This window comes from Vidua chalybeata, chromosome 3 (genome assembly GCF_026979565.1).
Source record: "Vidua chalybeata isolate OUT-0048 chromosome 3, bVidCha1 merged haplotype, whole genome shotgun sequence".
Classification (NCBI taxonomy): Eukaryota; Metazoa; Chordata; class Aves; order Passeriformes; family Viduidae; genus Vidua; species Vidua chalybeata.
The window spans coordinates 94,780,231-94,800,176 of record NC_071532.1 but is presented as its reverse complement, the minus strand read 5'-3'; the positions used below and the strand labels follow the sequence as shown (position 1 = coordinate 94,800,176).

General features: G+C 38.2%; 1 long non-coding RNA gene across 3 annotated transcripts; it reads right to left on the bottom strand.

Moving 5' to 3' along the window:
* Positions 1-292: 292 nt before the first annotated feature.
* Positions 293-19,474, bottom strand: LOC128785756 (uncharacterized). Of its 3 annotated transcripts, none has more exons than XR_008430015.1 (8): positions 19,108-19,474; positions 15,307-15,432; positions 12,167-12,345; positions 8,339-8,430; positions 7,859-7,998; positions 4,743-4,834; positions 1,592-1,699; positions 293-930 (listed from the first exon to the last, which is right to left on the bottom strand). It is a non-coding gene; the product is annotated as an uncharacterized LOC128785756 (long non-coding RNA). The 3 variants fall into 3 exon arrangements; XR_008430017.1 differs by having other exon boundaries at positions 12,240-12,345; XR_008430016.1 differs by lacking the exon at positions 7,859-7,998.
* Positions 19,475-19,946: the final 472 nt, after the last annotated feature.

The following is a 19,946-nucleotide window of genomic DNA, read 5'->3' as shown; positions in this document are numbered from 1 at the left end:
TTCCCTTCCCTTCCCTTCCCTTCCCTTCCCTTCCCTTCCCTTCCCTTCCCCCTTCCCTTCCCTTCCCTTCCCTTCCCTTCCCTTCCTCCCCCTCTCTCTCCATGGAGTATCATCTGCAACTCAGTTTCAAGACAAGGAAATTCAGAGGAAAAATGTAGTAGCTCACTGGCAGTAGGTCCCATAAGAATAATTAAAATGTTTCACTTGTGCCCAGGTCCTTGACACCAACAGTTACACTGAATTATTTTATTACAGATCAAATATAAAAAGGCTCAAGAGTTAAACTCAAACGTGACTTGAATGACAACAGCTTTATTTTCACTGTTGCTGCTGGTCTGAGTGAACTGAAGTGTCCTGGAATTATCCTACAGATAACAAGACAAAAGCCAAATTTAGAGGCAGGCTTGCCAGTTTTCCTGGGTTCCTCTGAGCTCACATGCCATCCAGCAGGCTCCTCCACTAAAAAGGGTTTAATTTTCTCCAATATGGGGTGATGCTTCTGGCCTTTTTTTAGGATCTACCCTTTTTATCATCTACTCTTCTATATGAGTATTACGAAAGCTGAGAAGTGATTTCTCATCTCATTTCACCTTTTAGTCTTCTTTAGTCTTTTCCTCACTGTGCCACATCAAGCAAAAACATTGATTAGGCTTATTACTTGACAGCTTTTTGCATTGATAGCCTGGTAAGGGTAAATGTCTGCTTGCTTATAGGCAAGTGCCTGGCTGTAGATGCTGGGCTGTCTGGCCTTCTGAAGATGGACCTCAGCTGATCAATGAACCCGAGGACCCCTTCCTTCAGTTCCATTTCGCTTCTGAGAAAATGTAACTCCGTGGGTTGGATTCACTGTCCATAAGGAGGATGTCTGCAAGGTAAATGTTCATACTAGTCATCGAGGTGCCTTTCATCTTGGGTATAATTCAGCTCATCCTAGAATAGATATCCATAAGTCAGGAATGTGCCTTTATATGCTTCTCTCTCTCCATTGACAATCTCTTCAGCCCTTAGGGAGAGAGTTGGGTGATATCTGTCTAAATTTAACAACTAATGACATTAGTGTGTCTCTTTTTAATATCCTTCATATCTTCCCTGACCAGAATCAGGAAGAATGTCTGTCCAAGGCTCCTGTTTGTGCGCAATAGAAAGATCTGGAGGTCTCTTGTATTTTAACTTAACATTTCTACTGCTAGCTTCTGGTGGTTCTCAAAAATACCTGCAGTGTTTTAAACGTTCCTCTCATGTAGCAACAGACAACAATATAGAAATTACTTGTCAGGAATGACAGACATAGGTAAAAAAAAAAAAAAAGAATTTCATAATTTCATATAAAAATGAATGTTGAATACTGCCGAATAACATGAACACATGAATTGTTATTTGTTTTTCTCCTTCATACACCACATTATTTCCACTTATATGAAATGGTATGTTCCAAGATTTTTATCTAATTTTTATCTTGAAGGCAGTTGAAATAGCTTCTCCAGATGTTATTAAATAACCAAAGCATGCTGTAATCAAATGGTCTAATTCCCTGGAAAGAAAAATAATTTCCTGTACCTTATTTACATCTCTAATTTCTTATAAAACTTACAAAAGAGACTTATGACAATGGTAGTTTATTCCCACTTAACAACAAATGGTTCAAATTCTGTGCTGGTATTAACCCCATTCTCTCCCATCAGCTCTCCTCCAGGGAATCCTGTAGGAACAAATTTGAGTACACGTGAGTTTGTTACTTTGTAGTGTAAGGATTCAGTTATGCCACAGGAAGAATATAGGATAGTGGGTGGAAAACAGACATAGCCCTTGCTTCTTTGAGTCTGAGAGCACAAGGACAAATAAATGCATCTCTTCTAAGACAACTAGTTTTGTGTTTACTTTCCTAAAAGCTACCAGGATGCACAGGTCTTTAATTGGATAACGTTAAGTCTTGCATATCCCATTATAAGGACAGCTTCTTTTATATATTCTGAAGCTGCAACCTGTATCAATAAAAAGCAATTTAACATTTGAAACTAGTGGTCTCGAAACATTTACAGACTTAGACAGTCCAAATCATGTAGTCAATATTAAATTAATTTTCAAACAGATAAAATTTAAAAGAGCTATTTAATTTTAGTCCTCTTCCACTGTAGGTACAGTTTTTGTCCCTATCACAGAATAGTATAAAGCTAAGAAGAATGTAAACCACACCACAAAATAAAAGCACATGTAAATCACTGTCTAGCTGACATAGCAACTCAGCCTGAAACATATCATTTGTAGCTGGATACTATCAGGCATAATGTAGTTTAGCGTGCAGTAGGTGCAGTGATAGTAAAAGATTTTTATGCTTTATAGCTGTGAATGTACACAGCCAGCTTAAATATTTCTTTCACTGTTCTGTGTGTGAATATGTAATCTCAAGTCTTGACCTCCAGAGTAAAACAGAAGAGAGGAGAAGAAAACAAAGGAAAAAAGAAATTCTGAAAAAGTCGTTGCTTATTTCTTAAGGGGACACAGGGAGGTTTTTGTAGCCTAACACTGGAATATGAAATGTGAGAAGCTCTCTCCTCTTTTTCCCTATGCATCATTGAAGGCCAAATCGAGTCAGCCTTTTCTCAACATTTATTCACTTCAGCGCCTCAAAAATTAGTTCTGTGATATCCTATTTCAAGAATTTCCCATTTGTTCAAATGATGCCTCATTAAAGTTAGATGATGTCCTACAATAACTTCATAACTCAGTAGCCATGTCCCAGGACTTAACTTACCCTGGTTTGTTGCTGCAAAATAACATGCAGATGGTTTATCATGAGCAATCACTCCCAGTTCACTTCCCTGACCTATGTCCTGTGACATTAACATAGACACTATAAACCTCAAATGCATTAACATTTGAGAGCTTTCATCTCAGCAGTCATACAGTCTCAGTGAAAGACATTCATGAAAACCAGCTCATACTCACAATGAGTAAACTTTCTCATTAATGCTGAAGGAAAAAATATGTAGTAATAATTATTAGTAGTGGTTTAAATTTATAAAGCACTTTCATTCTCAGTATTCCAAAGTATATTAAAACATGCTGATTAAAAGTGTTTGTATGTGGTGTTGCAGAAAAATATAAATATTGCTGAAAGAGAATTTTGAATAATTGCCAGATTATGTGTGTATTGTCCTTTTAATTAATTGTTTTTAAATTTCCACTAAAATATTACTATGACTGATTCTCTTAAACATGGCCAAAATTGCCCAAGCATCAAATCAGGCCTCAGTTAATATAACATTACTGAAAATGGGAACTCAGAAATGTCATAAAATAGTGATTTTTTGACACAGGCATGGTGCAAATTACTATAAAGTCTTTTTCCTTTTCCTTTTCTACAAGTCTTTGCAGGTTTCTCCACTGGAAATGCTCCATTTTGCCCAGAATAAGAAAGGAGTCATCTCAGTCACCTCTTAACCTTCACAGCTAATAGACAAAGGTTTTAATGAAAAGCTGCCTTACACAGTTTGCCATGTTCTTATGGGAACACTGGATCTTCATAAAGACAATTTTCCATAAAAGACAGATCATACAGTTTTCATTCCTCTGCAAAGGCCAGTAACATAAATGCCATGCCAGAGAAAATGACAACCTTTGACAGGAACATCCAGCATCATGGTACAGAGACAGATTGTGTGAAAACAGCCCAAGACCTAATGACTACACAAGCTAATCACCACAGACAGGACTAACCAGAAAAATCCATTATCCTGAGAATTCATTTCTTCTCAGGAAAAGATCTACTCTTTAGTCCTACCCCACAACTGAAAATTGCCACTCACTTCAGCAGACACTGAAAAGGGTGTATTTCATATTTAGGACTATATGTTTATGCAAGTGACAAAACTGAATTCCTGATGTATGTGGTTCCTTTTAGCACTGCAGAGCCAACAAAGCTCAAGAGGGAATTAGATACGAGGCAGGCTTGTGCTTCATCAGCGGATCTGTCTCCTCCCTTCTGATTGCAGTTTCCTTATGGCTGATGATGATTATGAGCCAGGAAAAAATCACAGCTGTTGTTCCAAAAAGCCCTTTTAGAACTGGGTAAACCAAATACTGTATCACTGGCAAGTCAATTAACATGAAATTATCTGATGCTGAATTTTCAGGCTTATTTTTTAGTGGCTATAAAATATTCAATAAGGATCTATAATGTCTACCTATAGACAGAATCCCATTTACATCCTCTGCTTCAGAAACAGGAAGAAAATATTTCAGCTGCCCTTGTTTTAATTTGTTCAGTTTTTAGAAATGTTGATAAGGATACAAAATACTCCGTGACTGAGAACATAGAAAGGGAGGGGTTGCTTTTCATATGCACAATCTCCATGCACAAGACCTCACATCTGCAGATTTTCTTTTTTATTTAACTTTACACAAAATTATTTATATTAAATATAATATATTGCTTTCCAATATAATATTATATTTTAGGGACATAGAAATGGCAGAAGGAGTTTTGTGAGCTTGAGCAGAAAAGCAGGACTGCCTAGGAAGGCAACAACAAAAGATAGGGAAGCAAAGGCTACTGCAATGCTGCCACTTACTGCCTGAAGAGGAAAGAGTTGCCCTGAGCAATTATCATGCACTTTCTGCCTTCCAGTGTCTTATAATTGCTCAGAGCAGAAGCATCAAGTTGTATTACTGGGAGCTGGGTGATATTAGGAAAACAGTATTTTCTAATGTTAGGAAAAGAGTATTTTTTTTGTCTCTTGTACCTGTTGAGAGTCTAAGGTCTTCAGAGCAGGGATTGACTGCTGCTGTGAGGCTTCATATAAAATGACTGAGATTTCTGAATACCATCTTAATCCTAATAATAGAATAGTCAAAATTAATGAACAAGCAGAAAGTCACAGTCACAGAGTTACACCTGTCTGTGCAGTCTTAAGCCATTTGTGGTAATTGGTGTTTTCATGATGGAGGTAGAATTAAACAATAAAACAGTTGTAGAGGACATATATGGCAGTTTTGAATGTCACGCATCCTATGGAATGACAGTGAGATGCAAATATTAATGTTTTCTGCTTCTTTAGGGTCTTGAGATAATCACAGAGCTGATCTGCAAATAAAATTATGACAATTTTGAAAAACTGCAGAATATAAACTACTGAATACCTATGTCTGCCTGTTCTGCAGACTTTGGACTTTTTTTGCCCTGTGAAAATTTACTGTTGAAAATTATTGTTGTTGATGTTTGGAAATTTCCTCTATACAAATGAGAAACTGAAACAAGGAGACCAAATCTTTCATTGACAGAACACCCGGGTTTCGCTGAAATTGATTTAACTGAATTCTGTGGCTAGGTACATTTGAAAATATGTAATGTAAAGGCATCTGACCAGATCTCAAGGAAGTTGTGTTACAGGAGAATGATCTGAACTTTAGCTTCTTGAATTCTGGAATTCAAGATTGTTATCAAATTTGCTTGAAGGTTGAATACAGAATATTTCTTTAAATGTTGGCAGTCACTTCGTATTTACCAGCTATTTATTCTTGAACACAGACAATTAAAGTGTAATATTTGGAAGCTTTTAAAATAGTTTAGCTTAATTAAATAAATACATCTGTCACACAAGCCATGAAGACGAGATTTTATAAGCAGTTAAAGTCTTAGAGAAATAAGCAGACCTAGTGATATGATAGACCTTAGGGTCTGTGTCTGCTATCAGCAAGTATTTATTATCTCAGTTGGCATTTACTGTAGCTCTACAGGCACAGAAAAGCAGAAAAAAAAAAGTTTTCATTTTAACTGTGTCAGTAACAGAATACTTAAAGCTCTTTCACAATGAGTATTTCATTTTTAGAAAAAGAAACCTTTCATACAAGCAACCTGTTAAATAGGATAAAATAACTAGTTTCCTAAATTCTGGCAGATATACAGAAAATCTACATTTGCACTTAATTTATTCTGGAGCTAAAGACCTAAATGCATGTGTTTTCAGTTGCCATTTGTTTTATGACTAGTTCTTTCTATTTATTGCTTTCCAATCATAATCAGGTAAGGAATATCTTGTCTGACAGAGCAGTTTCCTGCATTATGTATTTAATGCAAATGTTGCATTTTTTTCTGAACATATGGGTTTAATGATGTTTTGGAAAGATTTCTCTTCCCAGTGTCTCCATAATTCTGCTCCAAAGAAATAAGGAGAAGTGAGAAAATGGGAAAGATAGAGCATCTTCAGATAGGTATCTTCTACAATTTCTCACTCACTACTCTGAAAAAAACAGTGCTTTTGACTGGATCCAGTTGGAGGGTTTCATGCTCTTTTAAGCTCCACTAGTCTCTGGATGATGACTGATTGCTATTCTGAACTTCAGGAATGCCCAACTATTAATCCCACATCTGACAGCTGCCAGTGAGACTCCCACAGTCAGTGCAACAACCTCCCTGGGCTTCTGACGTGTCACTTGGGCACATCCCCAGTCATGTATGACTGGGTCTGGAGATTGGGTTTCTAATTGCAGTCCAAGGACTGAATGACAGAGCATATCAGAGTTTTGAACAAAACAGAGATCTTGTCTTCTGGACTCAAAATGCATTACTTCAGCATAAGAAATAGTCAGAAGCTGTGCTTATGCCTATTTTAGCAATGTGACATGTTATGTGACATATTAGGAACAGCTTTGAAGGGAGTGAGTTGGTGCTAATCACTTAGTGTCCATGCTTCACATATTTTGGGCAGATTTTAGACTACCAGCAGCCATTAAGCAGCAGATCCTGTGGAGGCAGGGTAGCTGTGCCAGTCTCCTCCCTGTGCAGAAAGTCATTACTGTGCAACCAAAACTCACAAACTTTCAGCCTGTACACAGATCCCCTCTCTCAACCATTCCAGACTTTTCCAAGGAAAAGATGACACATGCTCACTAGAACTCCTCCTGGAGGAGATACTGGGCCATCTCTTGAAAAAGACCAAGGGCATAAAAACTCTTTATTTTTGCTGCATATGGGTGCCCTCATCCCGATGGACAGGAGCTGTGACTGACCACAACCACTCACACACCACTGCAGCCACAGCTGGTAATATCTCTCTGGCTTGTTTCTTATTTCTCTATCTCCTTTTCTATCTTTCTCCTTCTATCTCTCCTCTCTTACGGTGGTCTTAGCTCCCAGAATGCCTATAGACTACTATTTTCAGTTATGTTTTTTTCAGTTATTGTTTTTCTAGTTACTATTCCAGAGCTATAAATAAATAAATATATTTATAAATAAATATATATAAATATATAAAGATATATAAATAATATATATAAATATATATAAATATAAATATATAAATATAAATAATATATATAAATACATATATAAATATATATAAATATATATATAAATATATAAATAAATATTCCAGAGCTATAAATAAATAAAAGCTATTGTTTTTGTTATAAACAGTTACTGAACGTTTTTTTTGTTGTAATCTCCTCCAAAGGATCCTTTAGTAAAGAATGCAGTTGTCCTGACTCAGAGATAGGTCATGACAGGGGTCAGCTGCCCAGTCTGTCCACTCCCAACTTCTTGTGCACCCCAGCTTCACTGGTGGGGTGAGGAGCAGAAAAGATGTTGACACCTCACAAGCACTGCCCAGCAATAGGAAAAAAAAAATCCCTCAATACTGTTTATAGCACAAATCCAAAACATAGTACCATGCACACTACAAAGAAGAAAATTAACTCTACCCTAGCCAAAACCAGTACAAATCTTTTCATCTACTTCTTTTCTCACTTCAACATATCCCCAAACTTTCTATCATGTGTGTTTTCAGACTATAATGTTTCTTCTATGCATGTAATTGAAGCCTCCAGAATCACTATTTGAATGTAAGTCAAATATATTTACCTGCACTTCAGGAAGAATGCAGTTTTCCTTCCTGAGCTGTACCTCATGCTCCCCCTCTCACACTCTGCTGACAATGTGCTGGCTGCCAGAGCCAGCAGAAGGAAGCAGCACCATCAGATATCCCAGGTGAGGATGTTGAGCTTAAGGGGAGTGAATTTCTAATTAATGCACTGACAATGTACAGTCTTCTACCTTCCTTTTTCCACCTGACTTTTTCCAGTAACCTCACTACCCTCACTCTTTTCCTTACCTCTGAACATCTGGCCAGGCACCACTCTCATTACTGCTTCTAAAGGCTCAAGTGATAGATTTGTGACTCTCTCTGCATCATTTTCTTTGGCCAGTGTATAAAGACCCAGGTGACTGTTCCTTTACTTGTCAAAAACCTCATATGGAGAGCTAATTTTATTAACAAGAGAAGGCCTGATGGATGCCATGAGCACTTGGAAGAAGTTGCTGCAGTTTGCAGTATAGTATTACCTCAAAGACAGAAGTAATGAGCAGTAGCTCAGATGGTGATTGCCTCCAGAGGCTTGCACTTTGCAATTTGCTGTCACCCCAGAACTTGTCTCCTATGGAAAAAAAAATGAAGGCCTTTAGGTGAAAATCATGCCTTAAGTTTTAGCATTCATATTTTCCAGATTCTGTACTGCATTAGTATATAACTCTGAACTTCATATAAAGTTAGCAAGTTCTCCTCACAGTTTAGTTAGACAAAACAATCCTTTTCCACCCAAGGACACCATTGCAGCTTCAGGCCCAAAAAGTGTAAATAACAGCGAATTGAGGAGAGCAAACTAGGAGGATGGGACTTCATAACATGAAGCTGTAATTGGACAATTAACCCCAATATGTAAATGGACCAAAACTTAACAAAAGTGTGAAAACTTGTGACCGGTCATCATCTTGGGTGTAGCCTCGGCCTGGTTCTTGTACTGCTCAAGATGTATTCTTTGAAGGCCTTTTTAGTAAATACCTACTTTATTCCTTTAACACTGTCTAGTCCCTGTTCTAGGTAACCTCTCAAGGCATCAAAAGAATGTATGTGTATAAATATTTATTTAAGCACGTTAAGAGATTGTTTTCAGAGGCAACTAAGGTGAGGAAAAGGATGAAGACCACTAGGAAGAAACTTTACTCCTTAGAATCGTAAGAGTGAACGTTGAAGGTTTGGAGGATATGGCACTGCACCAGAATCTGTAGCTCTGAAGTATGAAGCAAACAATTTATAAAACTTTAAAATTTATAAAAAAATTTCAGCAGGCAATATTTGATTACATTTGTGCATAGGAGTGTAATTATGCACATCATGCAGGTATCACAGAAGATGACATATAATGAAGGGAATGGCTAAGTGAATAGAAAAATACCCAGTGAAACCCATGGAAAATGTAATTGAGAAAATGCATAATGCTTTTTCTGTATCTCTTTCGCAGGAAAAATACTATAGAAACTCCAGAGTGCAAGTATGAGGGGTACTCATTATAGATCATTATAGATTATAGATCTGCATTGAAATCTCATCCTGTTTTGAAGATCACAGAATTCACAGAATCACAGGGTTGGAAGAGACCTTAAAGATCATCCGGTCCAACCCATACCCTAACACCGTAACTAACCCATGGCACCCAGTGCCACATCCAGTCTTTTTTTAAATACATCCAGGGATGGTGACTCCACCACTTCCCCCAGCAGACCATTCCAGAACTTTATGACCCTTTCCATGAAAAACTTTTTCCTAATATCTAACCTGTATTTCCCTTGATGCAGCTTGAGACTGTGACCTCTCGTTCTGTCAGTTGCTGCCTAGAGAAAGAGACCAAACCCCACCTGACTACCACCACCCTTCAGGAAGTTGCAGAGAGTGATAAAGTCACCTCTGAGTCTCCTTTTCTCCAGGCTAAACAACCCCAGCTCCCTCAGCCGTTCCTCATAGGGTTTGTGTTCCAAGCCCCTCACCAGCCTTGTTGCCCTCCTCTGGATGTGCTCAATTGTCTCAATGTTCTTCCTAAACTGAAGGGCCAGAATTGGACACAGCACTCAAGATGCAGCCTCACCAGTGCTGAGTACAGGGGAAGAATGACCTCCCTGCTCCTGCTGGCCACACTATTCCTGATACAGGCCAGGATGCCATTGGCCGCCTTGGCCACCAGGGCACGCTGCTGGCTCACATTCAGTCTGTTGTCGACCAGTAAGTACCCCCAGGTCCCTTTCTGCCTGGGCACTGTCCAGCCACACCATCCCCAGCCTGTAGCATTGCAGGGGGTTATTGTGGCCAAAATGCAGGACTCAGCACTTGGACTTACTAAACTTCATCCTGTTAAGACTCTGCTGGCTTCAAATCATCTGGCTTCAAACTACGAACATCAGATTTTATTAGTACGTGCCTGTACTTTTGTTCCATTAAAAACAGCAAAGAAACAACTCTCAGATCTTATGCAAATATGGAACAACATGAAATGCACCATGATTTCACTGAGTAATTTTCAGAAGATATTGGGTATGATTGGGATGAACTATAGGTAGCACCTTCTCTTCCTTATAAAATAGTACATTAATTTCTTGAGCTAAAAATATCATAGTTGATTTAGTTAAGTACAACCAAAAAGAGAAAACATGTAAAAACCTGTAAAATACTGTAAAATGCCAATAGAGTTGGCACAGTAAATCACAATGAGCACCTGAATTGAGCAAAATTCTGTATGGCCTTTTCTAAAGGAAATTGAAAAAGCATAACTAGGGATACCAGAAGATCCAGTGTCTGAACTTTGTATCTTAGGTAATTTAAAAAAATCAGTGGCTAAAGACAACTCTTATTTTTGCAAGGCATTAATCAATGAGATTAAAACTGTCTTTTCTGAAATGTTAACATGTTGAAATACATTTTTATCATGTTTTAGTGGAAACTGATTTATGCTTATGCCCGCTAAAACTTTTGCTGAGATGTTACTACAATAGCTCTTCTCAATTTTTGTCTGAAACAAATTTTCTGAAAATAAATATCCCTAGAGGAAAATGGAAGATAATAAAAGAAAAATTCATTCCTTTCAGATACACCATGTGACAAACATACTTTTTCTTTTTGTCATTATTTGTATACATGTGACCTTACATGATTAGTAAGTCTGTTTATGTGATACACTATGAATGGACAGTTATACTTAAACCAAAAATAGTATTTGTGATTTGGATTAGATAGGCTAAGAGATTATATGCAGTAAAATATCAATAAATACTAAAGAGGTAACTTGGAAACACCATCAGTAAAGCAAATGTATTGTTTATGACATACATGTCAAAGTTATGCTTTAAAATACTGATCAATATAATAAATTGTTCTCTATTAGAGATGTTAATTACAATTTACTCCCACTTGTCTAAGTTTGACAAGATTGAATTCCCACTTATCATACAACAGAAGTCCTGCTCAGCTATTAACATCATGGGAAATGCATTTATAGGCACTTTGTCAGGCTCTATAGTTAGAAAAGTCAGCAAAGCTTACTCATTCACGTTCCTCATGAGCGTTCCCCTCTCCCCCCTCCCCTCCAACTGTCTCTAACAAAGAGCTGGGGCTGTTTTTGCAGTGTATTGTGAACTGTGTCATTGCTGGCAATTAAAAAACAAAGGAAATCAAACCTTTGTGTGAAGTTTTGAAGTGGTAATGTCCATGCCATCCACATTCTTTTCAAACATGTTAATATAACCTTTTTTTTTTTTTTTTTTTTTTTTTTTTTTTTTTTTTTTGTTCTAGGATAAAGAACATAGAGTCTGCTAAATACAACTGCTTAAAAGAAGGAAAATCGCTATGTCATGCAGTGTTCTCCCTCTTCTCCCAGTCTCCCCCAAATCCCAACTTTATAGTAGGAGACTGGGAGGTGGGATGGTAGTTCACCAGAACAACCTAAACGCTATAAAAGCTGAAGACTATAGATGACAAAAAGCTGTACGTGTTATTGTGCGACATAAAAACAAGCTAAGGAAAGGCCCAATTAAAAGTAACCAAGGCAGAGTGCAGTTGCACAGAAGGGTACAGAAGAATTGGGAATTTAGGCTGTTATAAATTCAGAATCATAGTGCTTACACTATTGTACCTTGAAGTGAAATAGAATCATTGCAAGTGACTCCAATGTTTGGCCTAAAATCTGACTTAATCAGAACAGAAGGCAAAGGAGCAGTTTGCTGTTAGCTCTGCTAGTGAATATCCTGGAGAACATGAAGAACTCCATTCATGCTTCAGGACTCGCCTCTGGCATTGCAGGGAGAGCTAAAACTGACTGTCTTATCAACTGAGGACTTCCCACTTACAGAGAGGTACAGTCTGCCATGTTTGGAGGACAACTTGGACTTGTCTGGGCGAAGAGGGAGGGAATACGCTCACCCCGTGCTGTTCTCTTGCAGCTATCAGCTGGCACTTCCCAGGGGATGTTCTGCCAGCTCCCACCAGCCAGGCTGGGGGGTCTGAGGGCTCATACAGGCTCTGGAGACTAAGAAAGGAAAAAGCAAGTGTAGTTTTCTAGCTATTGATTTTGTATAACACTTGGTAAAGCTTTAGTAAACAGTCTTGTCTCTCATGTGATTAGCATGCACAGCTCTATTACAGAACTAGTGTCACAACTACAGGGAACAGAGAGAATGCTGGCTAAAGGCATCAGCCCCTCCAAGTTGAAAATTTTGATAGAAGGTTCAGGTACTGAAGATGAACACTTGAAGATCATCACTTGAAAATGAACACTTTTCATGGAGAGTACAGCTGAGGTGAGAAGGCATCAGCAAATAGTCTTTGTTTCAGTCCTCTAAACCAAGCACCAGGGAAAGGGAAGTATGGACTTCATGCCCTGGCTGACAGGGTTGGTAACTCAGCATGGTACAGGGACTTGGTAACAACCTATGTGCTAAATAACACTGCATCTTTTCAGAAATTGTCTTTTCCCTGCATCCCTGTCTTATTCATTTTAGATCTTCTCTGTTCATAAGAACAGACATAAGGCAGAAGATCTCCTGACAGCAAAGCTGTGAAATTTGCTTTGTAAACTTTTTTCAAAGCCCTGAAGTGTTTTTTTCTGTTTTGTTTATTAATTACAGAGTAAAGAAAAAAAAAATCGAATCCTTCCAAAACAGCACTTCTGGCTTGTGCACATTCATTCATTCATTCATCAGTTCCATACTATTCCATGGCTTTCACACTGTTCTCATTTCCTCTTCAGGCCCCCCTCCAACTCAAGAGATTAACTGATAGCAGTACTAAGTTGCTATCATCTCTGCCATGGCTGTGAAAAGGAATTTAGACTGCTTGCCATTAAGATTCAGTAGTGCTATTTTGGAATATGTGAAGTGTCAGAAACTGATACTGGACAGCACAGATAGCTGATGGGCAGAACCATTCCATTACATGCTATTTTTGATCATTTCAGCGTAAAAATTACTCTGGCTTTGAGTTATATGCTGCCACTGGAAATGCAGATGCTCAGAAATTAGGATCTATGTTTTAGTTGTAAGGGAGACTGCTTTACTGGATACTGATGTGTTAGGTCATCTCTTCCTGAGGGGAGATCTTTTTTGCTGATGTCTTGACCACCATGTTCATGTCAAGCCTCTCTGCTCTCCCAGCTCCTCAGTCAGGTGTTCACACTCATCCTGTTTTATTCAATTTAATTTCTTCCCACTCCAGCTCTCACTTCTGAACCCCCAGTGTCTCGTTGCTGACTGCCACCACATTCTCCTGGTTCATTCAACTTTCCTTGGTGATTTGTCTTAAAAGAGGTCTTCAATTCCTAACCACACTACCCTGCTCAGTTTCCTTTCTAGACATGGATCTGCCTTGTGACATCTCCTAACTCACAAACTTCATCCCATACATTTATTTTTGGACTTTTCTTTCCTGCTTTTCCACTCAGACTTTTCCAGAAGTCTTTATGCTTTGAGAGCTGCTTATTCTGCCTTCCTTTGCAACCAGTTCAGACTAGCTCTATGCTTTTCCCCCCTCGTTTTTCCAGCCCCTGCCTCTCCTCCCATCTCATTTCCTCTACTTGGATCCTCATCATCAGTCCCTACAACAATGCTGCTCCAGGAACTAGAGTTACTCATGACTAAGCTCCATTTCTGCAGTTCATGCAAAGTACTATTTAGAAAACTTTGTGTGTATTCCCATTTTTGTTGCTGGCGAGTGCAATGTCTTGAAGTCTCAGCTGGAGTAAAAACATAGGGGTGATGCTGGGGAGCTTAGGAGATTTGGAATGGCTTCAAACTTCCTTCAATGAAGCATAAGGAGGCAATTAATGGGGAAACCTGGCCCAATGCCCAGCTGCAGAGTCTGCCTGTGCTATACAGCTGGCCTTACTTGTTTGAACATTTTCTTTGGTTCAATACACCACATGGCTTAACTTCACTGGGATTAGCTCTTCAGTTGTTGTAAGCTTACACAGCCTTATTGAAAGTAGTGTAGAGATGCTGGTTTACAGCAAACTAGGATATGGCCCCCCTTCACATTTTTTGGGTTTTTTTTTTTTTTTGACTTTGAATGGAACTAAAAATTGAAACAGAATTTCACTTGGTGTCATGTCAAAACCCCAAGTTAAACATAATTTCAGCGTAAAACCTCGAAATGGTCTGGGTAAATATGAAAAGGCTCATGAAATTTAGGCAATCTTTAAACGTGCAAAGCTGTAAAGAGCTCTGTACATTATCTGTTCTTGTTCCCAGTGTCAGGTTTTAATGCAAAAAAATTGCGTTAGTCTAATTAGTCTCCAGCTGGAAGAAAAAAAAACATAAAAATGTTTCCAGTGTATTCAGGCTTAAGAATTTTTCATCCTTATTCTACGTGTTGAATTTTCAGCAATCAGAAATGCTCAGTTTCATAGACTTCCTAGACATTAAAGGATAGATCTTCAATGGGAAGTTATGTTAGAGCCAAAAGAAGATTTATGGATCTTGAAAACAAGCAGTGTAGCATCTGTATTTTAAGCACTTTTCCCTGAAATGCAATCCCAGAATCAAGAGTTACAGTCCTCAGGGCATGGGAAGGGTTATATAATTCAAAATGGTAGTCCCAAACTCCGGTGTACCAAGAGGAGAAGACTAGCCAACAGAAACTGCCAAAGATGGATTAAGTCAGAAAATCTGCTCCCTTGAGCTTAAATACAGTATGCCAGGAAGGCATACTGCTTAACAAAAATATGTTTTAGAGTTACATTAATTACCTAAGAATAACTAAGGCCTCTTTATAGGTCATGTTATGAACCAGATTCCCATGATGCTCAAGCACTGATGTCAAAAAATGCAGCTGGTTTTAGGAAAGCTCCAGGCATTAATATGCTTAAATTTGTGCCAGACGTAAGTGAATTATATAGGTAGAATAAAATGTCCATCTTCATAGAACCATCTTTATAACTGTCATTAAAACATTTACCTGGGAAAGTATAACATTAGGGTCACTTAGGTTTACTTACTACTTCAGCTCAAGCAGGAATATAAGCCTCAAGTTCTTTCCTTGTCAAAGAGCAGTTCAGATATGAGCCTGAGGTAGGATGGGAACTATTGCCATGGCTTCAATTGAGGTAGCCTGACATAGAAAGCTGCAAAAAGGAGCAAGAAATGGGCAGTCTGTCTCAAAAACTTAGGTGGTCTAAAATCCTCATGGAAGACGAACCTGAGGTCCCGCAGGTGAATTCCTGCACCGTGATACCCAAAGTTGTGTATATGGAATTAGAAATAAGTAACACAAGTGTGCAACATTTCACATTTCTTAAGGCCAAAAAGGTATCAGAGAAAATCCTCAGACAGCTGACAGAAGCTGTGAAGCTGAGATTTACATGTTACAATCATATTAATGTGAAAGTGCACTTGGCATGATTATGTGGCAGGTTATGTGAGTAACTGCCTTTCACACATTATTAAAAAATAGAAAAAAAACAAGGAAAGAGGAATCAAAAGATTCACAGATTCAGAGGCCAAAGTAAGAAATACAGCCAGCAGTCTAAAATCTTCCAAACACAAAAGCAAAGACCATAAAAATAGCTGGTTTAGCTACCATTTAACCAAATTGCTTTTCCTATTTACTTTTCACCAACCTGTGAATATGATCACACAGTGATTGCAGCAGAATGAAGCAATATTCAGTGGCATATCATTAATTCACTTCTTTTTTCCCGTAGGAAATTTCTCCTTCCTTCCCTGCCCCTCAATTTACAAAATAAAATGACTTAACAAGACAGTTTGTTAAGAAAAAAAAGTCTGGAGGAAAATACTTTAAAAAGTAATTCTGTGGTAATCTCAGAGAGCTTCAGTAAAACATACCATGAGCATGTAATTATTTTCCTCATCTAGTTTCTCCTTAATATGGTTCAAGGGAAAAGTGGAAATAATTTATTTGCTAAGGATTTTAATATAAAACAGCCAATTTATGAAGAATGTCTCCATTTATCACTTCTTAGATTAAAGTACAGCCCTCAATTTTTACAGGAGTCTCAGCTGCCTGCAGTCAAATTATTGCTGAAATTTTTTGTTGATTTCCTACATTTGTACGTTGTTTTCTGAAGCAATGCCATTCAGAGCAGGCCATTCCTCACACTAGATAATTTTGTCCTAGAAATAACTAACATAATCATTCTGTTTCATAGCTTGGAGCAAAAATACATCCTCTGAGCTAAATTTAAATGTATTTCTGTCAAATAAATGCAGATCCATCCGTAATGCTCCCAGACAACCAAGCTTCCTGAAGAAAGCACTCAGTGCCAAAGTCTGCTTCCATTTTTGTGGATGTTAAATTCTGCTATTTTATGTGCCAGTGGCCAAAGCAGCAGGTTGTAAGAGAGTAATCAAGAACATCGCTTTTGAAGGCAGACTTTGGCTGGCTTACCATTGGCTTTTAAAAAATTTGTTTCCCATGAAGTTGCACTTATTTATTGTTTATTAGAATGCTTTGAGCTATATTAAAGCTTTTAAAAGAAATTTTACTATGGATCATCTAATTCTGTTTGTTCCCATATTTTCCCTGAAGTGAAAAATCTTAAAATCTGACATTTTGTCTTATTTTACATATTGCTCTGCTTAAAGAAGGAATACGATGCTTCAGAACAATCAAATATTTCAATAGATTTTGAGCCTGTTTAGTGTTGTTTCAGGAAATACAGGAGAGATCTAAAGCTGTTGATCTTTACATCTATTTAACAAGCAATGACTTGTTTATATTAATGACAGTGTTTAGCATGTTGGAATTTCCTCCCCAGGGATGTGGTCGAGTCCCCACCACTGGAGGTTTTCAAGCTAGGATTGAATAGGATGCTAAATAATCTCACCAAGGATGCCTTTCTCTTAAAAGTTTGTACCAAGTGATATTTCTAAGTCTTTTCAGCAAGGAAGAAACTGGAGATATCACTTTGAGACTTACTTAATTGTTAATTTATCTAGGTGTTTAGCAATTTTGAACGTTTAGTGATGAACGTGGGGTTTTAATCAATTACATAAAAAAAGGGATTTGGCATTCCACAGCCCCATTTAATCAACCCTCTCTGCCACACACCTTGGATGATGGTCAGCAGCCCCCCAGAGACCCCTGAGATGTGAGCTGCTAACCACCCTCAGACACATGTCTGTTCTCTGTCTGACTGAAGTGATCCTACACCTCTCATCATACAGAGAAAATTATTCCTCAGTTCTTGGGTTCTTATGACAGAATTGCTCTCTAGGCAAATCTAGGTAAAAACACCTGTAAAAAGGTATTTTAGTCTTAAAATTTGAGGTGGGTGGGGTTATTTAACCTTTTAAATATATATATGTGAGCTTAAATTGTTCTGCTCATGGCTCGAAATGGCACAATTATTTTATGCCTTTTGGAAATAAAACTGCTTCAGTTCATTGTTAAGAAAAAATATTATATAGCATAGTAATATCACCACCTTGTGGGGAAAAAATATGTCCCAGCATGTCCAGATATTCCCATGTACTCCAGAGGCAGAGCCAAAACCAACACATACTTAATACTGCTGAAATTATAAATGAAACAATTATTCTAATAGAACGCAATTTACATTAAAAACAACAAAATATTTTTACTTTGGATAGGTTTACCTTCTGAGTTGGGCTTAATAAGACAGCTCTGTAAACTTGGCACAACTTGCACTGCTAACTACAAACATATGATTTACGCCCTTGATTTATTAAGATATTTAAAATTCATAAATGTTTAATGTGTTTGTAAAGGTAGTATAAAATAATACATTTTTATATAAAAGACTTACGGCTAAATATGTTTAAGTGCCACTTTGCACAGCATTTCCTGTATGTAATTCTGCTTTATCCAACTCTCATTTTCACAGAAAAGACTGAAATTAGGCTCTTCTGACAAACTGGACATCTGGCAATAGCTGAAATATACCCATCCTGTACTCAATCAACTGATGAACAAGACTATCCTTTCTATTGCTAAAGTCGTCCCCCCCCCCTTTTTTTTTTTTTTGTTTTGTTTTGTTTTCTATTTAAGTTCTCAACTCTATCAAACATAAGGCAGGATTTGTACAGACAACGGTTTCATTCACTACAGGCCTAACAGTCTGTCCTCTACAGTGAATGACGTAGTATCCTGTGGAAAAAATATTATATACTTATGTTACTAAAGGCTGTAGTATAAAAATGATACTTAACATTTAGCACAAGCACTGAAAACTTAACTCTAGAATTTCCTAATAATTTTCACTGTTAGTAACAGCCAGTAAACAAGTTTTCATGCTTATTTCCAAAAATACTATTTTAAAGAGAAGAATGAAAATATACTCTCTCATCCATTACCATAATGCCACTGAAGTAACTCTAGATCTTAAAAAGTAAAATCAAGTTTTCTTAATGGAAATATATTAAACCTTCTAACATATATACCAATGAAGAAGGTTTATACTGCTGAACAAGGAAATTCTGTTTTACTACTAGAAGTGATTTTCTTTCCCCATCCTGATATCCATGTAGCAGTAAAGGAATCTGTGTATAGTAGAATGCTATCGGGATAAAATACATTCAAAAACACACTCTAGCAGAACTAAATTTGGTCCTTGAAGAAGACATTAGGACTTCATGTGAGTGAAAAAAAAATATTTTTCTTGTTCTGCATTGCAATAAAACATTGCAGAAATCCAACACTGCTCTACGGTAAGAAAAACCTGTCATTCACAATGCCCACTTGACACACTCAACTTGGATCCCTCAGTGCTTAGAAAGCAGGACTGCGGGCTGTCATGAACTAATTTAGGCAATCTAACCTTGTGTCTGCGCGCTGCGGTCACAGGGAAGACGCTCCCCGGGCAGCTCTCTCCCCGAGCCCGGTGCGCAGTGACAAGAGCGGCCGCCCCCGGATCCTCACCGAGTCCCCCGGGTGGCGCTGCGTGCCGGGGCTCGCAGCTCCCCGCAGCGGCCTGGGGAACACAGCCGCAGCACAGTACGAGAAACCAGGCAAAAAAATAGAGAGGGGGGGTCACTGGTTTTGAGTTCCAAGGAAGCCTTACTCCCCCAGAGAATTCAGAAACAAGTGACAACAACTGACAGCAAAAAGCTGCTTTTAAGGACGGCGGGAATAAGGGGAGGACACAATCTTTTACCAATAGGAAGGCATTAGGGGAGGGGTGCAGGGTAAGGGCTATCCAATAGAAGCCACCAAAGGGAAGGAGCAAACCTTACACCCCAGTCTTGTTTCGAGGAAGGGACGAAGGACAGGGAACATTCCAGAAGGGAACAAAGGAGTTACAAGGAGATTGACAGGTGTATTGACATACACTTGGCGGGAAAATCTTGGGGTAAACCACTCAGGACTGAGCCATTAGGGAAGCCAAATGGGGGACATGGAATAAGCCATTACAAACTTATAACCAGGAATATTTAAAACCTACTACAGAATAGCAAACTGTAAAATAACAGACTACCACATAACCTGGTCCTGGGTTTTCTACCTGACCATAAAGGTCTCTAGACTGTGATTTTAGAGATTCATAAATAGGCCCAGAAGGGTTAATGCTCTTTTGGGAGCAGGCACTTGATGTAGAAGGAGATACAAAGGAGAAGGCTTACTTTACACAGTAGAACCTTTGCCAAGAAATCAGGGAAA